General features: G+C 32.8%; 1 long non-coding RNA gene across 2 annotated transcripts in view; it reads left to right on the top strand.

Annotated features, from left to right (window-relative positions):
- Window positions 1–20725, top strand: part of LOC118196382 (uncharacterized) — a 610915-nt gene that overhangs the window by 549544 nt on the left and 40646 nt on the right. Inside the window, exon 1 of one of the 2 annotated variants that reach the window (XR_004759417.2) lies at window positions 3433–3842. The exons of the other annotated variant lie outside the window; for it this stretch is intronic. This is a non-coding gene — a long non-coding RNA (uncharacterized LOC118196382). Of the gene's footprint in view, window positions 1–3432; window positions 3843–20725 lie in introns of those variants that run through there. 2 annotated transcript variants of the gene reach the window in all.

Genomic DNA, 20725 nt, shown 5'->3' with positions numbered 1-20725 from the left:
CTTTCTCGTATAAAACTGGACGATGAAGGTAATGAACTTAAATGCGCTGTGTTGATTTCAAAAATTTTAGATTCTAGAGATACGGTTATTACTGAACTGAAAGCTGATCCTGAATTTGGAAATATCTATGCTTATTTGAAAGACCCCGAAAGCTTTGAGCACACAGATATCGATGCGATAAGAAATAGAGCAAAAAACTATGAAATAATAGATAATTTATTATTCTATACGAAAACAACAAACGAAAATCTTGAGTATAAGCCAGTCATCCCAGCCTCGCTTCGATTAAGCATTTTGAAGGAGTTGCACGAAAAAAAAACAGCGGGCCACCTCGGGGTCAGAAAGACTTTAAAAAGGGTACGCGAGGCGGTATATTTCCCGCAATTATACAAAATAGTAACGGCGTATGTCAGGTCCTGCAATCAATGTCAGTTAATAAATAATATTAATTACAGCCCGGCCGGGTACTTAAATAGCATTCGCGCTACATTTCCGAATGAAATTTTAGGCATAGATCTCCTTGGTCCCTTCCCCCAGAGCGAGTTAAATAAAAATCGTTTTCTTTTAGTAATAGATCATTTTTCAAAATGGATAGAAATTGTTCCACTTAAACGCGCGTCAGCCAAAACAGTCGCAGATGCATTCTTACACAGATACATTTTAAAATACGGTGCACCGATAAAAGTCATTAGCGATAACGGAAAACAATTCATTAGTCAAATATTTGAAAACATATGCAATGGACTTGATATACGCCATATCAAAATGGTTCCGTATAGACCACAGGCTAACATAGCAGAAAGAGTTAATAAAAACATTGTAAAAATAATTCGCAGTTACGTTAGCACACATCACAAGCGCTGGGATGGCTACATAAATGAATTAGCTTATGCTTTAAGAACGGCACATCATGATACTACGGGAAAAACTCCAGCAGAATTATTTTTAGGCAGAAAGTTAATTACGCCTTTAGATAAATTATTCTTTGTGCAACAAAGAGAGCAGGAATTTAGACAAAAGGACGTGCAAAAGCTAATTGATCAGGCGCTTAAAACTTCGGATACGGCAAGAAATAGACAAAAGTTATATTACGATAGAAAACGCCGTGAAGCAGATTTTAAAGTTGGGGATAAAGTATTGAAACGGAAATTTTCTTTATCAAGTGCCCCAGACAATTTTATGGCAAAGCTAGCTCCAAAGTTTGAAGGCCCCTATGTAATTCAGGAAATCAAAGGAGTAGTCTTATATCTTAAAAACGAGAGAGGGGAAATCTGTAAAGCAAGTCCCGACCAGGTGAAAAAATACTATAATCCAAATGATTTTGAAATCCTTAAAAGTTTCTTGCAGGACTCAAGTCTAAACGAAATAGAAGGGCCAGAGACTGCAACAACTATTCCACCACCCAAGAAACGGAGGACTGAAGAGAGACCTAGCACTTCTACAACCCGGACGTCGGTATCAAAAAGAAAAAAGGATTTTCAAACTCCGGCGTTTAAGAAAAACAAAAATACAGATGAACCGGGTAAAGAAACCGTGGTAAAGACGAAAACACCACCTACAAAAGATGGCAGGAGAAATTACACATCAAAGAGAACGCGCACACGGCCACAGAGTCAGGTGCCAGCAAGGCCGCCGTTCCGGAAACTGAAACGCCAACAGGAGGCACAGAAGTACGAGGAACAGAAGAAATTCAAGGACTCCAGACCGGAGGACGTCAAGACCAGCCGTCCCAGGCAGAAACGCAAAGGCCAACAACCAGACGATTACTCCGTCAAGAGGCCAGCATGTAGAGGACGCAAAAGAAAGATCAACGGGGACGACACTCCGAGATCAATAAGGAGAAGATTGACATCCATGACACCTCTAACTTGGGATCAATTTTGCCAAAAAAGGATGACGGAATTTCAAGCATCGAAAACTCAAAGATAAGTTAAAACCTTCTATAAATTTTTCTTTCTGTTTTGTTCCGAAATGTTATGCATAAGTACGAAGTTCTATGTTTTGACGAAAGTCAATATGTCTCGGTTGAGACTTAGTTTTGTTTTACTTTATTTAGCTAAGGCAAAAGTATTATTTTCTTTAAGTGTAAAAGCTAAAAACAAGCATTTTCTGTTGGTCGAAAGACTAATTCTGTTATGTTAAAGCCAAAATTTGGCCGGAGATAAAAATAACTTCGTATTCTTGTACTAATAAGAATTTTAGTTTCAGTGCCGCCAGCTTGGCGAAGAATGAGTAAAGTAAAAATTTATTTTCTCTTATTCATTTTATGGTAAATTGTAAAAAGCATATGTATTAAACTTTTGTAAATGTATGTAAATACTTGCATGTTATGTAAAAGTAGAATTTAGTCGAGAAGCATAAAATTGTAGATGCTAAAAGTGAATGCTTAAAAGCAATGAAGTCAAAATTTAAGTATTAAACTGTAAAGTCATGCTTTAGAGCGAAAGCCTGCATGTTTAAAGATGAATGAGGGGGAAGTTAGAATGAATGTGTTTTGTAGGGTTCTCCACCTACATTTGAATTTTTAAGAATATTAAAGTAGCTCATTGAGTTGTAGAATGTCGAGTAAGGTGTGTCTATTTGGTTGTTGAATTCTAACAAATCATGGTGGTTAGGGGAAGTGTTGTAAGACTAAAACACGAATATTCCCGGTTGACACCACACACGGTGGAGAGCCAGGGTAAAGTTAAATTAATGCTTGAAAAATTGAATGAATGTGAAGTAAGCAATAACTAAGAAAAACGAAACGTTAAAAACAAAAATTTATTGTGTCAAGAAAGTGTAAATTATAATGTATGTAGAAAGATACTGATACTTATTCCTTCCAGATGCTGGAAGGAAAGACCAAGATTGATTGATGAAGTCCAGGAAAAGTTGCTGTAAGAAGAAAGCTTTGTAACGACTAACAGAATTTTAATTGTTACATAAGATTTTTTTGTGTAAACGAGGCTTTCGCCAGTTAGTTCAGAATTAGATAAACTTACAACAGGTCGTTTGTAGGACCTGCTTCCAAGTTTTCCAAATTCTGGCAGCGGCAAATGTAGGGTTTATATTTATTTTAACTAACATTTATTTTAAGTTTAAACTATCTTTCCTGTCAAGCCTTACTTTCCCCCGAAACTGCCAATGCCAGAATATGTAAATTTGAGTAGAACGCGCAAGCATTCAAATTATCAGCGGAAGTAGTATGATTTAAAATAGAAGGAAACGAGTTCGATGAGAGAGTTATTCTTACTTCGCGAGCGCGGAGGTAGAAATCGGGAATTAAAGAACCCCGCGTTGCGGCCTATGTGCTTGGCGGGAAGTAGTTGCAATTGTTCCAGTGAGCTTCAAGTCTGCTGAATTAGCTGCTTTTGTAAAACGCGGTGAGTTAGTTATTTTAGAGAGCCTCGTAGTTAGAATCTTGTCTTTATTTTCTTTTCAGGTTTTTATTTTTATTTGACTGCCTAGTTGGCACAGTTGTAAGCGTCAAGAGGACGCAATTGTAATTTAGTACGTTGAATAAAAAGGGACTTAAACCCTTTATAAGACTCTGTGGTTTATACAAGCTTTCACAGTCACCTCTAGGTTGCGTGCTAGTTAGAGGCGCGCAACGTTATATAGTGATATTTTGTTTCCATTCAAACCTTCTTCTTTCAAGCGGCAATGATGCTGAACTCGAATCTACAGAAATAGAAATATTCGGATTTTTATATATATATAGAAATATGGAAAAAAAAATCAGGAGGAAGTTTTCTTAGGAAAAAAGAAGATTTTTGGAAGTTTGCTTTTTAGTATACACGATGTGTTTTGGAAAGAAGAACAGATCATTAATATTAAAAGAGGATGCCTTTTTGATATGGGTATTATTCTTTTTCATGATCTTTATTCTTTTTCCTGAGATTTTATTTTTTTCAATGATTACTTTTTTGTAAAATCTGATAATGTAATGCTGTGATATTTTTATTTGAAACATAGCGAAACGATAAAAAAGGATAAACGAAAAAATTGCTGTTTTTTTTTTCACTACAACTTCCTTAATTATCTCTGAACTCGATAAAGCACTTCTTACTGTGAGACTAGTTTTGTACTTGAAATGTTCAGGTGTAATTAGATTGTTATAGGATAAAAATGTAAAATACAACAATATTAGTAGTTTAGCTTCTTAAATAATCTAATAATCTAGCTAGCAGTAAAATCGTTTTTTGAGAATCATCAGAAAATATTTTTATTTGCAAAATATGAAACTTTATTCTATCAAAACTTTTACATTACCAGTTTTCTTTAAATTAGCAGTTTATAGAATATGAATAGGAAACAGTGAAAAGAAAAAAAAATCGCATACCTTGAGCAAATAAAGTTTACAATATGCTGCTAATTAAAAATCATTCTTTATTTTATTTTTATTATTTAAGAGACATATAAGAAATGAATGTAACTTTGGAAGAAAGGTAAAAATGGACATAGTGGCATTAGTAAGAAAATAATTGGTGTACGGTAATTTCAGATTACTTCGGTTAATTTAATGTATATAGAAGAATTTTTGGTAGAAAATATTCATAAAAGTTTTTGCTTTGTTTCGATCATTCCAGAAACAGTTCTACAATGTTACAAATGTTGTTACATCCGTTCCGCTAATGCAAATTCTTGATAAAACGGGATTTGGATAGCTTCGCAAAAGGAAACAAATTTAGAGCTCATCTCTTATCCATCGTGTTCCTACAAATAGAACTTTGTTTATACGCCTATACGTTTATAACGTCTATAAAGTCTTTATACATTTAAATATATAATTACATTTTAATTTGATGTAAGGTATGTAATTCGGTTGTAGAGCTTTATTCTGATTAATATGTAGACTAAAGAATTGGAGATACACTTAGGTTTTTAAAGTTATACTTACGAAATTTTAGGAGTGTTCGAAGTTGTCTCCTCCGGAATCAATACATTTCTGTAGGCGAATTTCTCAAAGATAAATGTTTCAGGCCAGTCATTTCTCGGAATGAATTAAAAAATGTGCATTTATAGTCTCATCGATTTCATCTTCAGAATGAAAATGGCTTCCACTCAAGTTCATTTTTAGATTAAAAAATAGCCAAAAGTCACAAATAACTCGATCGAGTGAATAGGCTGGATGTTCTATCATTTTAATGTGAATTTATTTAAGAAACTTGTAAGGATTATGTTAATTTTATTAACAGTTAAATTCTGAGTTAAACTTCTTTCCTGTGTAATTCTTAACTGCAACTTACTACTTCCGGCCAGAACGTAGTTTTAGATTCACGTCTAAATACATAACGAGCAGGAGCGGTATTTAAACCGCAAAGTTCTTCGATCTTAGCGAGAGAGTTACCAGGTATTCTGTCTGCACGCGTCCGTCTTTTTAGGCTTCTCTCTCGCAAGCTATTATTACGCTCGGCCGTACTTAGGCCCTTGATAGCTTCGCAGTCAATTAGCGTTAAGGGGCCAACTCGGTTAGAATCTTGATAGTTTCGGCTATATCTCTTTAGTTTAGATTAGTTTTAGTTTACTTCTTAGCCCCTTAAGTTCAAGCCCAAGTGTCGGCTTTTATTTGTAAAGCACTCCAAGACGGAGTTCTGTTATCTGAATAATAAAGGGTTATTTACCCTTCCATCTTGTTGTTTCTTGTTGCACGAACTCAAGCGATTATTCGCTTTCCAGTTCTTAAGATTCTTCACGTTTAGATGAAATCAGCATTTACAAAGTGAGGAACTCTACAAACTCAGACGTCAATCTTGCTAAATAAGAAAATGCATTGTCATGGTGGAGCATGAGTTCTCTAACATTCACTTCTTGAAGAATTTCTGAAGAACACTTAGGGGTGTACCCATTAGCTGTGACTATCTTCTATCCTTCCAGCTTGATGAATTTGATCAGTCCTGTACTTCTGAAGAAAATGGTATGCATTACGTTTTTCATGGCACGTTGCCTTTTCAGCATTGTGAGGGTAAGATCATGTTCAAAGAACCATTCTTTACTTTCTTGACGTGTTGGAGCGTCAAATAATGGTATGTACTTTTCATCACCAGTTATGAATTTAGAAATAATGCGGTGGCCACCAACTTTAAATAATTTAAGGGTTTTTACTGATTCTGGTAAGCTTCTCATTTTGGTGCTCAATTAAATTAAGGAGAACCCAACGGCAAACTAGGTTTTTCATATGAAATTCATATTGTTGCGTGCGTACGGGTTCGTTATGAAATGAATGCACAAGTCCGATGAAAAATGAACAAAAATTTATTATTATCACAACAAAAATGCTTAAATTTTCTCAAATTATCATGCAGTATTACAATATCTCACAGTAGTTATCTTTTAACTACTCAAATGTCCAATAGAACGTAATTCAAAACAGCTAAAGAACGCTAATCCGCGAATTCGCTACAATCAACAAGAGCAGTTTTCTATTAACAACAAACTAAGCAACTACTACGAACTGAGATGTTTTCCTCCTTTTATAAGATTTTAAAAATCACGCGCTAGAATTTTCCAGTACTTTCTCGAAATCAAAAAAAGAGATTTATTTATTTAATGCACCCGCTCTTGTATTTTCAATTTTCCGGCTTAGCTTTCTTTTAATATTCGTCACGCGCTGCACTGCGCGAGAAATAAAATCATTTAATTTATAATTGGACTAACATTAGCTTTTTAAATACCAAATTCGTAACAATATGAAATAATTTTATGTATACCATCGGACCCAATGTTAAGTTCTTTCTGTGTCATTTGGTAGGTGCAGCAATTATCATTAATTAACATTTATCATTAATTACATTATCCGGAATTACTGCTGACAATGTCCTTCCAATGTGTTCTTCGTCCTGAAGACAATTGCGAGCTCTGTGAAATTCTATAAATCATCTGAATACAGCAGCACTAGATCATTTCCAAATGCTAATTGTAGACGTTGAACGCATTGATCTTGATTTAATCCACTTTAAAAATCGTATAAAAATCAGAGCACGATAATGTTCTCGCGTCAACGGCATTTTTCCTTCTGCACAAAATTTATTCTAAGTTGAATTACGTACAGGTGGTCAGTAAAAGATCGTTTGCTAGACTAAAATATTGGTTTATATTTTCAAATCTAATTGTAAATTTTTTTCTGCCATTTATAATATGCACGTATCTCAAAAATTTCAGAGTGATCTCCATATAACTAAATCTGATCACGCAGATCTATCAGTTATATGTCATCCAGCAAGTTTTCAGATTACAAATAATGTAGTTAGTTACCGCAGAAATCAAGATTCCATTACGAATACTGTTTAGAGTATTAAAGTCAAGCTTTCACTTTTTCAATTTGAATATTTATTCTTGTAGTCTGACATGCATCTTGCTCTTTTGTTTATTATTAGTGTTGTAGCTGTGCCCACCGCTAAAAGCACTTAACAAAATTAAAATTATTTCTATTCACTCTTGCGATAAGCGAAGAAATAAAATTTTCAGAATACATTTTTCCAGAAAGTAAAGTTTAATGGAAAAACGTAACGAAAATGTTCTTATACTTTCCGAAGAAAATTCGCTCTTAATTTTGATCATGCTATATAATTTTTCATGGCTTTGAAAGCAAAATAAAGAACTTTGACATAATACTATTTCATCCTTCATACTGGAGGTACGAAAATAAACGAACGTTCTTCTATTTTTTTCTAATAACTAATATAATACAAAACAAGAACTTTATTCAAAACCGAAAGTAATCGAAAAACAGGCTGACACAGAAATTGTGCTGACTTAGGGATTATTAGTCACCAGAAAGCTTTCCAGCGATTCTTCCTTTGAATAAATTATCCCTTTCATAAGGCAAAAAAACTCACTTTCTAATCAAAATGCGTTAAAATGAATTGACTGGATCGGAAAAGGAAGCATAATAATATATAACAAAAACAGAATCTACTCCAGCTGAAGAGAAGATTCGCATCATACTTCTTTCGTAGCTCAACTTATTCAACTTTTTCATAAAAAAAACTTCAAACGGTTTGGGAAAAAGTATTTTCTTGGGATAAACGTGTACGTTTGCTTCTCAGATATATTGATCTCGAGTGCTTTGTGGTATTTCTTGGGGATAAAAGTATAGTTAAAAAAGATATCGTCGTGAGTGCTTGTAAAAAAAAAATTCAATCCTTTGAACTTTTATTTTTTTAGGAATCTGCCTTGACAGTGAAGAATCAAAACGTATTATGCAGAAGAAACCGACATCTTTTAGTTTTACCGTGTTCTACGTACTTTACGCTGAAAACAAAATGTGTCCTGCATGATAATTCTCCTTTGAAACGAAAAAAAGATTTGTGATGTTTGTGGGGAAACTGCTTTAACATTTAATAATTCTGTATTAGTAACTGTAAAAATAATCATTAATTGCTATGCAAAATTTTCTGCTAAATATAAAATGCTTTAGATTATAGTTATGTGGCCTTTTTTCCCAAAATTTTTGGTCTTAGATATGTAGTTCCAGATACAAGAGTGTTTTAAATGATGTAAAATAATCATGTTTAAATTTAAAAATACATAATATCTAACAATGTTTTGAGTTCTCATTCTCCTATAGTTATATTTAGCAAACGTTTATACCTATCATAAAAAATAAAACGCAAAATATTTGACATTTCTTGCAACAACAATTGGCCGATATACTTAATTTCGGAAATTTTTTAGGTTAATTATGTTAGGGAAATTTTTTAGATTTTTTACTGCTTCAAAATCAACCTTTATCCCATTTTTTGAGGGATTGGTGAAAAAATAAATTAGAATAGTAAGAGAAACATCTCGATCAAAAAATAAATTAGAATAGTAAGAGAAACTCGTCGGAAAACATCACACAAGCCCACTGTTGCGGTGTCCACAATGCATGCTCTCTACTCCAGGCTAACTGCAGGCGACAGACAGTGAGTTACAGTAAGTGAAACGCATCCGACAGGTCTACAAGCATATAGACCAATCTGACCTAAGCGTCTGTACACGGTCTGCCTTGAAATTGTCGTACCAGTGGCTGAAGAGAACTGACGAGACAGGTCTGAGGCTGTGCTCCGACTGTTTCTTTTGGCAGTAACTACCAAATACCGGTCCTCATTCGGCGTTGTAACTCTGGGGCGACCTGTGCTGAAACGTCTACTCACATTACCATCATCTTGAAATCGTTGCCAAAGCCTGGAGATGACACTCTGGGCAATTCCAAGTTCGTCTGATACTTCCAGTTGGATACGCCCACATTCCAGACGGTCGATAATTCTACCAAGTAAAAAATCATTCAAATGCGTCCTTTGTGTCATAACTATTCGGTTATTGCACTGAAATGCTTATAAAGCGCCTGAGAACAATTTTACTTCTTTGCGTGTATTCCTTATATATCCCTCTCTTACACTCTCGTCATTGTGACGTACCATCGGTGTCATCTGGTTACTTCCTGAAATTTACATATGATTCTTGAAGATGTGTGTAGTGATTTTACAGGTGATATATTTATTTTAGAGTTCGATTTCCGCGTGACTCCGAATTATCCTTAATTTATGGACATGAGTGTATTTAAATAAATTAGTAAAGCTTATATGCAGTAATGTTACTTTAGGATCTCAATCTAATTTTCGTATAAAACATCAATGGATTAATAATATTTTTAATTTTTGAATCATGCAAATAATATTGCTAGCAACCTGTGTGCTAGAACTCTAAGCTTTCCATTGTTTCTAGAACATGGATTCTATAAGGTTTAGCAAATAATAGCCCTATTTTGAATTAAAATAATTTCTGATAATTTTTTTTTCAAAACAATGTGCATATCAGTGCTCGCTAAGTAAGCTACTAATATTAGAAACATTTTCCGTTAATTAATATGTTATATTTAATTACGTACAAATCTATATTTCATCCTTCTATTTATGTAAGACTTCAAAATTTTTAATAAACACGATCTCAATCTTTAAATATTCAGATTCCATTTTATCGTCTCAAAATATATGCATTTGCTAAATATAACTACAAAGAAGAATTAGATTTCGCAATTTTTACAATTTTTTTTTTTAGTTTCCACGGTATCCCGACAAAATAGTCGGTGACAATACAGCCCCGACATTGTAGCCTACGAAGAAAAACTACTCGTGACAAAATAGCCCATTTCTAAACGGCCTAAATCAAAGGCTTCCGACCTGGATCCTCCGAATAGATTTAAAATTTTCAGTATCTAAATAAATGCAGGCAATATGAAATACTAAAATACTGCCTTGGCATATATATAAATAAATAATTATATTTTGATCGCAAATGAATTATAAAAATATACATTTTTAAATATGATGTCGTACGCATATTTTATACTTTGTCTGATTGGCATCTCTTACTAAACCTTTTCACAACCATTTGTGAAGTATATGCTCTGTAGAAATAAATCGCGGCATGCAAGATATCTTCTGACATATATGTGCATGACATACATAATCGTAACTGTTATATAATTTAGAGAAGATGTAAATGTTTTGCACAAAAAGTATCTATGTATCGCAATAATCTTGAAATATCTGTGTCAATAAATACTGTTTTCGTGGTTTTCACTCGTCTTGTACGTCTTGTTTTTATTTTCCCTGCCAATGCTAGTGGGAAGTGCTTTTCGATAAATTACACCACTATTAGAATTTTTTACTCAGTGAATGTTGAGAGAATCAGGTATGCATAGTGTATTTAGAGAGGGAAAATGAAACACATAAATGAAAGTCGAAATATAAAACAAAATAAATGCATAACTAAACTTTGAAACGTACGTAGAACTGCAGTAACGTAAAGCATTTTGCTAATTTTTAAGTGTAAAATACAGGACGAAATGGAATATTTAGGATGAAATTGCAAACGTAGGAACATATATGTACAATATTAAACGAAAAACCTTCGCTAACTTCCCCTATTTTAAAAATAAAAATTTAAAGCTTTCAAATTTTATATTAACCCTCAAACGGTCGTTTGGTTTCATTTACAGACACATACACGCTTCGAGAGCATTTTGGATAACGCCACTTTGGACTAAAAATATTTAAAAACCGCCTGTATTTACATTTTCGATAGTCAGTCTAGCGCGCCGGAAATAAAATTGTTTTAATCCCTTGAATGTTGCCACTGCTCGCTTTGAAATTGTTGAGTGTTTTAATCATAAATTCGTTATAGTTTTATAAAATACGAAATAGACAATAAAACAAATTCCTAGTTCGAAATTCGGCCTACCAAGTGCCAATGTGCGGCTGGTGGTCTGTTATTCAAAATTTGATAACTCTAAGTAGCGTTTTTTTTTTTTTTTTTTTTTTTTTTTTTTTTTCATATTGCGAGGAACATATACGCATTAATGCAGATTCTTCATTATTTCATTTTTCGAATATAATGTAGGGCGATAATAGTTGGTGCAACAATTTGAAAAATGATGCATCGCATTTTAGTGATTCAATGGAAAATGCCGTTTTGAGAAATGAGATATTTTCTTCTGGGAATAATTCTTTGGGCTTGAAAAAGGGGCAACATTGAAATAATACATTTGTCGCATCAGTGGAAGGCACATGTATATACTTAAAATTTCATAAACTACGTTTCTGACGTCATCACATTGATTACTAGCATTTTGTGACTACGTTAGGATAGATTCATCAGTTTGTTCGCTATTCTTTTTCGTATTAATGTTTTTAATATTAACGTTTTACAGCATTAGATATTTTGGTTTGAATTTTTAACGAAAATAAAATATCTATCATAAAAAAATTTTGAGTTTCATTTTTAATGACTGTATAAGGTATTTCTCCTGCCTTCTTAACGAGCCTTCCTGGTGTAGTGATCTGCACGCTCAGCGCGTAATTGAGAGGTCCGCGGTTCGATTCTCGGCGAAGGCGTTGCTAAGTTTTCATCTTTCCTGCTCACAAAATGTACCTAATGTTTCTACAGCGGCGCCCGAACTCAAAGGGTGTTGGATGATGATTCTCATTACCCAGGATTTGGTGATTGGGTCCCCTAAAAATCCCAGGAGCTCTTCAAAAGGGGGAGAATATAAGGCATTTCTCCCACCTTCTTAAAGAGGCTTCCTGGTGTAATGGTCTCCAAGCTCAGCGCGTAATTGAGAAGTCCGCGGTTCGATTCCCGGCGGAAGTGTTGCTAATTTTTCATCTTTCTTGCTTACAAAATATACCTAATGTCTCTACAACTAATATAAAAAATTATCTATGATATTGTCGGGGTTTATTTCAGCTGTTATATGTCTTTTAATGATTTCACTTTGTTTCAAAAGAACATGTAAAATTATTTCCAAGATCGATTGGAAGATCGAAGATAATTCATAAGAAAACTAATAATATACCGTAATTCTTATATACCTTGATGCTAAACTATGAAAATACAATATTTTGTTTCAATATAATAGGTAAAGGATGTGTAGTAAGCTACTTAAACATGTTTTATTTAAACAGGTTGCGTAGATGAGCTATTTGGCAAAGGAATTTGAAGGACTTATATTAGGCCAATGCAGTTATATTATTTTGATAAAATATGTTATTGTAATAATTACTTTAATTTAAAACTTAATGCTTCCAAATCAGTTTAATTCAAAACAATTAATTTTAAAAAAATATTTCGGGAAAGTGCAGAATCGCCCACTGCCTGGCGCGTTTTTAAGAATTGCACATACTCGGTATCCATGTAACACGTCGACCTATTTTCACTTAAAAATACATACCAGAATTGCACAAAAATGGCATTGCGCATTCCCTTGACTTTATCCATGTACACATCGACCTATTTTTACTTTAAAAGTTAAAGAAAATTGACAAAAATCCAGTATTTCTTACCCTTGTAAAAAGCGCCAAACAAATAAGTGGACGATTCTGCACTTTAGCCAAATATTTTACTTAACAATTAGAATAAGTGAGTTACTAGTTAAATTCGGAAAACTAAAGAATTTGCTTCACATTTCTATTTGTTATCATAAGAAAGTAAATATTAATCTCCAGTGGATTCCAACCCGCGATATTTCATAATAAAAATGATTTTAACAGAGAGAGGAAGAGAACTCTGTCAATATTCAGCGGTAGGTTTCAAGGATAAAAAAAAAAAAAAAAAAAACTCTAGATAATTATTTAATATAATTTATTCTTTATGTCTTGAAATTAAATTTAGAAAACTAAAAAATGATAAAACTACAGTTACAGTCTTAAATCGAGTTTTTTTTTATTTTAAATTAGACATTAATAGTCATCCTGTATGCATATGTCGAAATTCTTGTACGTGCGACAATACCAAGTTTCCTCAACACGAAGATTAATTTTCTTGCGGCACATGCAATTTTCTCAGTAAACGAGATTAATTTGTTTTAAAAAAAATGCTAAAAATTAAGTACTTTTTCTCGATTATGTTTGTTTATACTTGAGTACACCTACAGTTTATTACAGCTGTCAAGATAGACCAAATGAAGTACATGAAAAATTGGTTTTGGAAAACAGAAACATGAAATTTAAACCATACATTATACAGCATAAACGTCTGTCCTAAATTTACACTTCTGTTATATTAATGGAAATCTAATTTCTAATGGACATTATAACACAAGTCTTTTTTTTTTTTTTTTTTTCGATTCACTAGCGATGAATATAAGCTTTACCACATGAGCAAACAAATGCTTTCATTCAGCTTTTTTAATTAAAAATTAATTATCCAAACAAAGCTTTGAGTTAAGTTTACCAGAGGTAAAATATGGAAGCGAGATTGCTAAGCCTATTAAAAAAGAGTGTAACGTATTGAAAGTAAAAATTAATTTTCTGGCATGTAATCTATCCCCCCTCGAGATCAGTCTCTTTCGGCGTATGTATGTCGTGCGTGATCAGTCATGATGAAAATAAATTGCTTACCTAGTAGTCTAGAACCTTCATTTATGCGGAGATCCATTCGAGCGCGTGAGGGACTCGTTACGGTATTGTCAGTTCGATTCGGGTTGTGTGATCGTTAGATGTTTTCATTTAAATACCATTCTTCGGTATGGTAAACTAAGTCTTGTTTAGATAGCTTTAAGTCGCCTTGGTTAGAGTTAGCAAATGAAGAACTGCCATGTGATCTTAGCAAGTGCAACGAGAACACAATTCACTCAATAAGATTCATCCATAATTGAAAAAGATTAGTTTATTAAATTTTTATCTTGCTTGAAGGTTTTTATTTACATTGCATATTGTGAAACTTTTAATGGCTCAGAATTTTAAATAAAATGGAATATCGATTATCTAACGAAAGGGGGAATAATGATAGCTCAAATGACTGAAAACTAGTGTAAAATGAAAATGACAATGATTTCGCTTTAAAATTCGAATTTGAAAAAAAAAAAAAAAAAAAAAAAAAACTTTCTAATTCCGACAATATATCGACAACAATAAGTTGGGCTTTATAAAAATTTTTGAATCATATGTTAATTAACATTCAGTTACAAATTTAAAAACACTGAGCTTCATCTGCAAATTAAAACAGAGCTTGTAATATTCGTAAAATATTAAAATGGTCTAAATATGCAGTTTTCACTCAAACATCCTTTCAGTTTCACTTAAGTGAAAGTGAAATTCGATAACATCTTAGTTAATCTTCTTTTCATGCTAAATTTCAAATGTTGAGAGACGTTCCCATGCTTAGTAACATGCATTAGTATGCATTTCTGCAATTTTAATGCAAAGTAAACATACTACAGTTTGATTGGTCTTCGGATGAAACTTAGGTAAATATTTGAATGCTTTGCATACTGAAAGGTATCTGATAATTTTAAAGAATCTTAGCTCTCTTACAAACTACGCAGACGAATTTTGAAATCCTGAACCGATGATCTATTTCTTTTCATCATACATGTCTCTTTACAGGAAATATGAATATTGAGTAACTTTTGATACTTGCCTTGAAAACAAAGGAATAAAGAAAGCAAAAGTATTTTACGTTAGAAATAAATAAATAAGTAGTTGCTTTCGTTTTCTGCATAATTTAATGCTTCTTGTTTCAGGAACTGGGAGTTTTCTTCTCTTTGGTTAAAATTCAGAGAAGACAAAATTTCATTTACTAATGCATTTAAAAAAAATGTTACTTGTGAGTGTTTGGTCTCTAGCTCAAACATCAAGCTTGAATTAGCTTAGAAAATTATATTTTATTCATAAAACATGTGAAAACTCTAAACATATCAGAATTAGCCCTCTAAGCTAGCCTTGGACGAGGAATTTAAAACTTTTAATTGTGTTAAATATTTTGTGTGATATCATAATATAAATCTGAATGAAAACTAATCGAGACGTTCTATATTTTTATTGCTTTCGAAGAAGTGTCCTGAATTTTACTCCAAAGGATATTTTGTGTGATATCATAATATAAATCTGAATGAAAATTAATCGAGACGTTCTATATTTTTATTGCTTTCGAAGAAGTGTCCTGAATCCAAAGGAGCGCGGTACTAGTTTCAAAGCGGCATTTTGAGTTGATGCACTATAAATGTCCGTTTCACCTTTGAAACTGTAGCCACCAAATATTTTCGCCCTCTATTATATTCAAAGAACTTCAATAATGAATAATCTGCATGAATGTATGTCTGTTTCTCGCATAGTGAGAAAATAACTTTACCTAGAGTGGTAAAAGTTTGGACAATGTAGTCCTCCACCTCAGTATGGGCAACCGGAAGCCCGAATTTTGAATTTTTTTGTCTATTTTATGTTTTGTATAACTTTAACGAATTTTTAATTAACAACCTCAACGATTTCAAAGTGAGCAATGGCAACACTGTAAGGAAAAAAACAGGAAATTCCAAAGATATGCTGTTTTTAAATATTTTTTAGCGCAAAGTGATATTAGCCCAAAGCTCTCGAAACACGCGTATGTGAGTGAAAACGAAAAAAAGCGACTCTTTGGGCGTAATTTTTATTTTTATTAATTTATTTTTGTGTGTGTCTGTGTGTATTGGGGAAAAAGATCACAAATTTGCTTTGTTGACTGAAGTTCGGAATGAAAACTGTGATGAGCATTAATCCTGCTTTACAGACTTTCGTTCATGATTAATTTAAATCAGAGTGTCTGCTAAATGAATTATAGGGTACATAATAAAAGTATTCCCTCAAATTTTTATTTCGTAAATATTTTGAAATTACCATAAGATATGATCTATAATATAATTGTAATAAAGTAATATACTCTAAAAGAGCATTGCAATTACACAAATTTAGAATAGAAACCATTTTAAAATCGGCTGGAGAATAAAAATGAATTTTTTACTTCCTTGTACGAAGTAAAAGGGAAGTATTGTAATCGCGAAAAGTTTCAGGCAGCATATTTCAAAGAAAATATCCATTTTGACCGCTTTAGAATGCAATTTAACGATGTTTTTGCATGATATCTGTACGTAAGGACAGAATAAAAGACTCTTTTCTTCCAAAAAAAATTATAAAACTGCTTTAAAATCAATTCTGAAGAGAATTTTTCGTGGCGTCCGTACGAATGTATGTACGAACGTACGTACGTACGTATCTCGCATAACTCAAAAAACGAGTAGCCTCAGAACATTGAAATTTTGTATATAGGACTACTATAACATGTAGATGTGCACCTCTTATTTTGCTTGCAATCGGCCGCGCCAAACGTATATAAATATATTTATATATATATATATCCACTCTGTTACCCGGCTCAGTGATCTCAGTTTCTTTACTCTTATATGCTTGTAAATTGTATATGTTTTGCTTTAAAAATGATTGAATTATGTTGTTCTTATCTTCCGGTTAAGGTTTTTATGCCTTTAGTAAATCTGTATGCAATATTTTTAGAATTATCAACAATTTTAAAGTTGTTTGAGTGCCGCTAAGCCTGATAATTTTTTTGATTTCGGCCATTGCTTGTTTACAATTGAAACAGCAGAGTAGTGTATTTGTTGCCAATCTAGAGAAACGTAGCTTCGCAACAACAAAGATAACGCCTTCATTTATTATTGCGAATTGAATAATGCTTAATCCTTTCTGGATTTTTTTCGAGGAAATAAGTGTTTAAGATTTACTTCGTAATTTTTAATACAGATATTTTGAGTTTTTATGTATTTTTGCCTTGTCGCGAAGTGAGAACTGAATTAATTGAATGTGAAATACTCAATCGTCTGTGAAAAACTGTTTCTTTTTTGTTTTGTTTTCTTAATTTCTTTTATACATCGTTCTAGCTTTATTATAGTATTTGAATAGATTATGTGGCAACGATTAGATAATTCTTTAAATGATATAAATTTTGTGCATTCTGATTTATAATATGAACGAAATATAATACTGTTAAGTGAACCTAGCGCCAGAGTGTCGCTATGGTAAACAAATAGGGTGGATTTTAAAGAATGCATTTACTCTATTGTGGTTTATGCGCTGTCGGCGAAGTAGATTTAAACCAATCCAATAAGTTTAAACGAAATGCAAGAAAAAATGCGTGTAATTTAGTACTCCGTACAAGGAAGTCATGTGGTGTACACATCAATTTTTTTTCCTTACAGTGTACTTGAAAATCAGTGAAGTGTATTTTACATAACTATATACTCGTACATTACATAATAATATTAATGATTGAAAAACATATTAAGGTAATTTACTATATATCCTTTAATTTTGCTTTAAAAAACATATCTATGTACTTTTGCTGTAAGGTTTCCAAGATAATTTTAATATCAACGTCACAACATCAGCAATGTGCATTTATTATTATTCTTTCTTATAAGACACACTCAAAGCTTCAGAGTTGTCTTTTGAAAAAATAAACTTCTGCTATTCTTACTTATTTTCTAATTATTTACCTCTTCCTAAATTATTAGTTCGACACTATATTCAGATACATAGTCTCATCTTAAAATAGGGCACCCTACGTCAGAGTAGTAAAATCGCTGAATGCTGGAAGTTCGGTCCGGAGTTCGAACCCTGGCCGAACGGGCTTACTGCATGAGCGGTTTCGTGGTTCTTCTTATGTATAGCGTGTATACAAACGTCATCTACAGAGGCATGGCTCCCCTTAGGCAGATAGCCTCTTTACCATAATTAAATAAACCAAACCTATCCAACTTAAGAAATGAACCAAATAATGTAAACTTTTACCCTTTACTTCATTTTACAACAAACAAAATATAAAAAGCTGAGGTCTGATGTTTTGTTTTATTTACATTATCATTTATTGAAAGGTTTACTTTATTTAGATGATGTCTGAAGTTTTACCTTTAATCAAAATTTAAGAAACTTAAGTTCTGATATGAGAGAGAAGAAAAAAAATAAACGATAAATAAAAAAGTTTGAAAGCTTTCAGATTTTATATTACGCCCAAAGAGGCGTTTTTTTTAACGTTTTCTGTTTTACCTTTATTTATTAAATATCATGTTCTTTGCACTTAAAGCGTAAAATTGAATTAAACAGCGACATCGCAAAATAATTTTTAAAATGAGCATATCTTTAGAATTTCCGATACACATACAGTCTCGCGCGTTGGAGATAAAAATGTTTTTGTTTCGTACAGTGTTGCCATTGCTCTCTTTGAAATCGTTGAGTTTCTTAATCAAAAACTGATAAATGCTTTACAAAATATGAAATAGATAATAACACAAATTATAGATTACAAATTTGGGTTTCCCGATGCCCGTATTTGGACGAGGATTACGTTATTCAAAATGTGATGGCTCTGGGTACCTTTTCTTATCACAATGCGAGAAACATACATACATTTATGCAGATTCTTCATGATTGAATTACTTTAAATATAACACTGGGCGATAATATTTTGTGGCAGCAGTTTGAAAAGTGAATCAACGCAGAAAGTGAATCGACGCAAAATGCCAAAACGAAATTAATAGCCTCTCTGAGATAACGCTTCTTTGGGCTTAAAAGCAAGAGAAAATCGGAACGATTTTGCAGAATTTAACGGTTACTGAGAAAGTACGATTACTTCCTAAATAGAAGTATTTGGATAATGGTCGCTTTGAAGCAAAATGACGCAATATGATCACAGGGTCAGCAATTCATTGTAACAAAACTGTACATTCACTTTAACATAAAGTATTGCGAAAAGATTTTGTTGACACTGATCTACATAGAATTAATAACAGTTTCCGCTTTGACAACGATAAATGGCATATCGTGCTCCTTCCGTTTATGGAATTAACGTGGACATTGTTTTTCTATTGTTTTTAGAATTTTCATTTCATGCATGGGCATGTTTTCCTGCCAGAACCTCTAAGTCTAATAATTAGTGCAAATTAATTATTTTCATCCTATATTTATTCCTTTAATAGCGGAAATACCCGATACCAGTTAAGTTAGATTAAGAGTAATATATCTAACAACAGAGAGAACGATACCGCTGTAATACTTCTCCAATAACAATGCAAAAATTATTATTCATAGTCATACATTTTTCAGTCTAATGCGATACAGAATCCTCTTTAAAAATTCGATAGAAAAATAAACTGATTCTCTCTCATGATATCAGCAACAGTGGCACGCAGATTTCAATGATTTTCGTCTTTCTAATCAAATAGTCGTTAAAGCTCAAGTTCCATCCAGTATTTCACCTATATTCAATTTTAGTCGATTAAATGCGGCAAAAATTTATCATAATTGATCAGAATTCAAAAACGCGAACAGACAAATGTACTAATTACACAAACAGACATTCTTCTTTATATACAGTGTGGTTATAATTAAAATTCTACTTTGAAATGGTCATAAAAGGAAAAACACTGCACCAAACGTTATCAAACTCGATGATCGTCTAAAGGAGGTCATTGGAATTATTTTTCGTGAAAAAAGAAAACGTTCAAAAACTCATCACCAGGGGGGAAATGGCGCTGTATGCAATATTGTTAAACGAAATAAGGGTCGGAGTCTAACTTAACCTTTTGTTACACGGATTTAATATGTTGTATACCCTTAAGAAACACTGATCTAAACAAAATTACCATTTAAATGCGTTAAAGGCGGTCGACTGCGCCATCCGTGTAACGGACGTGGAGATATCGGTTTAAAATGTTTTTAATTGCTTCTAAAACAAAATTGTTTGTGGCTTGTAGTTAGCTTACGGCAAGAAGAAGCAAATGATTTATGCAAATAATCTAAACAATTTGGCGGAACTGAAAGATGTGATACGCCAACATGTCCGTAAAATTCCTCTTGATATGCTAAGAGCTGCTGTTGAGAATCCAGTAATACGAACTTGTTTTCGGAAAATGGTGGAAGCCACATTGAATATGCTTGTAATACGTTCCAGAAACATTAAACACATTTTAAAGCCATGTCTTCATGTCCTATTTCGTTTAACAATATTGTATACTGCTCCATTTGACCCTGGTGGTGAGTTTTTGAACTTTTGTTTCCGCGGGAAATAAACTCTTATGACCTCCTTTACGCGATTAAAAAATTTATAACATTTGGTCCAGTAGTTTTCCTTTTATAACCATTTCAAAGTGGAACTTTAATTATAACCACCCTGAATATAGATTTTATAAAAGTTTCAAATGTTTGATAAATAAACACAACTATTTGAAAGCGAGCAGTAGCAACACTTTTCGAAATGAAGCATTTTTATCTCCAACGCGCGAGACTGTTCCCACTCGGAAAAATGAGTGCGAAAATTAGTGTTTTTAGAGTTTTTAATTAATATCTAGACTTATTAAAGCCGCACGAAGATGTAAACAGTCGAAATGGCTTCCCACGAATACTTAGAATCGGAAATAATGCATTTAATATGTGGC

This window comes from Stegodyphus dumicola, chromosome 2 (assembly GCF_044657685.1).
Source record: "Stegodyphus dumicola isolate Sdum_Otavi_A_Nest chromosome 2, ASM4465768v1".
Classification (NCBI taxonomy): Eukaryota; Metazoa; Arthropoda; class Arachnida; order Araneae; family Eresidae; genus Stegodyphus; species Stegodyphus dumicola.
The sequence above is the reverse complement of the archived record's forward strand: the minus strand, read 5'-3'. Positions and strand labels throughout refer to the sequence as shown.